Source organism: Calidris pugnax, unplaced genomic scaffold, assembly GCF_001431845.1.
Source record: "Calidris pugnax isolate Ruff unplaced genomic scaffold, ASM143184v1 scaffold5, whole genome shotgun sequence".
Lineage (NCBI taxonomy): Eukaryota > Metazoa > Chordata > Aves > Charadriiformes > Scolopacidae > Calidris > Calidris pugnax.
This window is the reverse complement of record NW_015090814.1, coordinates 2,443,826-2,447,957: the sequence shown is the minus strand read 5'-3', so window position 1 is coordinate 2,447,957 and position 4,132 is coordinate 2,443,826. Positions and strand designations below refer to the sequence as shown.

Genomic DNA, 4,132 nt, shown 5'->3' with positions numbered 1-4,132 from the left:
AACGTTAATGATGGTCTTTTTATTGTGTTTTTCTTGTGTTTGGGTTTTTGTTCTGTTTTGTTTTGTTGAATTTTTATTATTTTATTTATTCTTCTCGAATGTGACAATTCTCACGAACGGCCAACGGTGGGGAGGAAACTGTAACAAAATTGCTACAGATGCCTTAAACTATGCACAAAAGCTAAGTGACCAAATTTGTTTTTGATTTGAAAAAAAAAATAAAATTAATAAATAATAATATTAAAAAAAAAAAACCAACCAACAAACCACACAACAAAAGTGCATTGTTTACGTATTCCTCCCTCTGCTGAAACATTTACCCACCAACGGGGTTTTCGATGGGGAAAAGGAGAAAACGGGGGTGTTTTTTTTAAAGGACAAAATTTGAAAGGACTAATTTTCAACTTAAAAACATTCCATTTTTTGTAATTTGTTTTACCTTGTTTTGAGTCCAGCAAGCACAACTGTAACCGGGTTTTGAGAAACTGGTGCTTTCTTTTCAGTTCCTTTGTATTTCCCTGTTTTATTATTGTAAAAGACTGTTTTCTGAATTCTGTTTACAGTTTTGTCGCAACAGCCATTTTTGGGAGAGAGCTTCAGCGTAAAGCCATTTGTAAAGGCTTTGCCATAGTCATTTTAATATGTGCCTGTTGCTGTTAACTTTTAATTAAGAATAAGAATAATAAAAAAAAAAAACAACAAACAAAACCAAACCAAAATCTTTTTCACATTTTGCTCCAAGTCCAGCGTCACAGGAAGATAAAGCTCGTTGGCTTCCACTCTCCGACTCAGCCCCCGCTTTGGGATTTGAAAATATTACATTTCTTGCCAAAATTTAGAGTTTTTTCTTTTTTTTTGGCCTTATCCCGACTTACCTGGTTGTTTCCCACCCCCCCTCCTTTGCTAAAAATTAAGTTGTTGATTCTTTTCCTGTTCCCTGGAGGGGGATGGTTCATCTCCCAGCGGCCCACGTTTAAAGAAATAAATTTGTACTGAAAGCGTTTCCTTTGACCCTGCGTGACCTTCCTTCCTTTGCTGCCGTCCCCCTTCAGCAGCAAAGGGGACCAGGAGCTTCGGTTTTAACAGAAAAGCCTTGTTTTAACAGGAAAATAACCCTGAAAGTCAGAGCTGCCGGGACAGGGAGGTTCCGGCTGCGTGTGGGTAACGGGGGGTTTGAAACTTTGGGGAAAGTATTGATTCCTCCTTGAGGTTTTGACAGGGGGGTTCCGGCTGCGTGTGGGTAAAACGGGGGGTTACGGGGGGGAAAGTATTGATTCCTCCTCGAGGTTTTGGAGTAAAAAAAAGCATATTCCAACTGCAGTTATTTCCGAACCCAAATGGGTATCAAATGCCACTAAAATGGGTACCTGATGGTGTCTTCTGGGACTCACATTTTTTTTTTAACAAAGATGTGACTTTTGGTTAAAGCCGGGGCCTCAACAGCGCTTACGGACGTTTTGCTACTTGTTCCAGGCTATTTATAAGCGTATTTTAATATGTCGTTTTAATGAACATTAAAAGTAATGACTTTACAAAGCCGTGTAGAGCGATATTTTGATACAATAGGGGTGGACAACCTCGGGTTCCTCAGCACTGGGCCGTGTCGCTGCCGCCTGCGCTGGCAGGAGCCAGGACGGGGCTCGGGGGGAAGGGGGGAATAGTTTTAGTCTGAGCCCCCTTGTCCCAGGGCTGGATTGGGGAAGGCTGAGTCACAGAGTGATGTGGGGTTGGAAGGGACCTCTGGAGATCATCCACTCCAACCCCCTGCCAGAGCAGAGTCACCCAGAGCAGGTCGCACAGGAACGTGTCCAGGTGGGTTTGAATGTCTCCAGAGAAGGAGACTCCACCACCTCTCTGGGCAGCCTCTGCCAGGGCTCTGCCACCCTCACAGGAAAGAAGTTCCTCCTCATGTTTAGATGGAACTTCTTATGTTCAACTTTGTGCCCATTTCCTCTTGTCCTGTCCCTGGGCACCACTGAAAAAAGCCTGGCCCCATCCTCCTGACACCCACCCTTTCAGTATTTATAGGTGTTGATCAGATCCCCCCTCAGTCTTCTCTTCTCCAGACTAAAGAGACCCAAGTCCCTCAGCCTTTCCTCATCAGAGAGATGCTCCAGGCCCCTCATCATCTCTGTAGCCTCTGCTGTCCCCTCTCCAGCAGTTCCCTGTCCTTCTGGAACTGGGGAGCCCAGAACTGGACCCAGTGCTCCAGATGGGGCCTCCCCAGGGCAGAGCAGAGGGGCAGGATGACCTCCCTCCACCTGCTGGTCACACTCTTCCTGATGCCCCCCAGGATGCCATTGGCCTTCTTGGCCACAAGAGCCCATTGCTGGCTCATGGCCATCCTGGTGTCCACCAGGACTCCCAGGTCTTTCTCCTCAGAGCTGCTCTCCAGCAGGTCACCCCCAGCCTGTCCTGGTGCAGGGGGTTATTCCTCCCCAGGTGTAGCACCCTACACTTGCCTTTACTGAAGTCCATCAGGTTCCTCTCTGCCCAGGTCTCCAGCCTGTCCAGGTCTCTCTGGATGGTGGCATCAGCCACCCCTCCCACTTCTGTATCATCAGCAAACGTGCTGAGGGCACTTTCCATCCCTTCATCCAGGTCATCGATGAACATATTGAAGAGGAAATCCCTTCCTTGTAAGCAAAGAAGACACACGTTAAGTTGACACCACATGGGTGTGTAGTGACAGTCACAGAACGTAACCTCTGCTCCATCCCGCACCACATGGGTGTGTAGTGACAGTCACAGACCATAAACCCTGCTCCATCCTGACTGCTGTCATTGGTACAGCACCACAAACCACACACGCAGTGTTTATTTTAACTGCTTTTAATTTTACATAGTGGCAATAGAGCATTAAATACAAAACCAGAAACTGAAACGAGCGTTCGGAAAAGGCGTTTTAAAGGCATTTAAAAGAATCCCCAGGGCCGGGAGGGCCCGTCGGCGCGAGGGAGGGCACGGCCACCTGCAGGGAAGGACCATCAGGTGCACATCAACAGCGCTTCAGGTCTCACACCAGAACATCCTCCCCCTGCAGGATCTACACCCCAGGGTCGAAGCAGCAAAGCTTTGGTCACCTCCAGGAACTGGCCAGAGCCATTCACCCACCTGCACCTAAGACCTGCTGATGTTTTCTTTTCTGAGAAAAGAGGAGCTCCCATGGGCACCTGCGACCCGTCGCTGGAACCAGCAACGTGGAGCACCGAAAGGCCCAGACTCGAGATTTTCTACAGCCAGAGAAAACCTCTCCACTTTCCTAAAACAGCTTTTTTTCCAACCCCACTTTCATTTTTAGCTTCAGCCCTTTCTACTCTCCGCCCAGGGAACGCCAGCTCGGGGCGGTGGGCTGAGGAACCGGCTCCCTAGGGTTGGGGGGAAGTCCCCAGAGGGGCTGCCCCCAGGAACCCACCCAGGGAGGGGATGGAGAGGTGGCCAGGAGCATTAATTAGCACAGCTGGGATGAGCCACACATGGTAAGACTTTTGGCAACTTGCACCCCGAGGAGCTGTGGGTACCAGGTACCCCTTTTTTTCCCCCTCCTCATCTACACCACGTGCTCAGACACTGCTCTCACTTGGCTGCTGCCTGATGGTTATTTCAAATTCCTGGGGCTCCACTTACTCACCTGTCCCACCCTCAACGCTGGCCACAGAGAGGGAACAAGTAGGTTTTTCCTCTCTTACCCTTTGAAACAAACCAAAAAAAAAATATAAAAAAAACCACCCTGGCCAAAAACCATGATGCTGCTGAAAACATCTCCCCACCCCGGGGCAACCTCTGCAGCAGATCCAGGCTTTCGCCTTCTCTCGACAGGAAGCAGGACCCATCCACGTTTTCTTTGGGCTAAAAATTGGCTAAAATGAAGTTTAAAAAGAAAAGACTCCGACAGGAAAAATTGAAAAATTCAGTATCAAACAAAAAACTGTAGTGCAAGTTACGGTTAGAGCTCCAAAAACCAGTATTAACTTCAGGGTGTGTCACTGCCATCGTTAACACGTACAGGAGGTTTTCGGGTGGTCGGTTAACGCGCTGAGGCTGTTGTCTATTTAACTTAGTGTTAGGAAACTAGAACCACTGGGTCAGTCTGAGCAGGAAGCCAGGTTGGAATACAAAATTAATACCTGAG

The 4,132-nt window shown here is 48.0% G+C and overlaps 1 long non-coding RNA gene across 1 annotated transcript; it reads left to right on the top strand.

Moving 5' to 3' along the window:
• Positions 1–6: 6 nt before the first annotated feature.
• On the top strand, positions 7–1,532 carry LOC106886563. The gene is made up of 2 exons (XR_001411677.1): positions 7–1,209; positions 1,287–1,532. It is a non-coding gene; the product is annotated as an uncharacterized LOC106886563 (long non-coding RNA).
• The last annotated feature ends 2,600 nt before the right edge of the window (positions 1,533–4,132 follow it).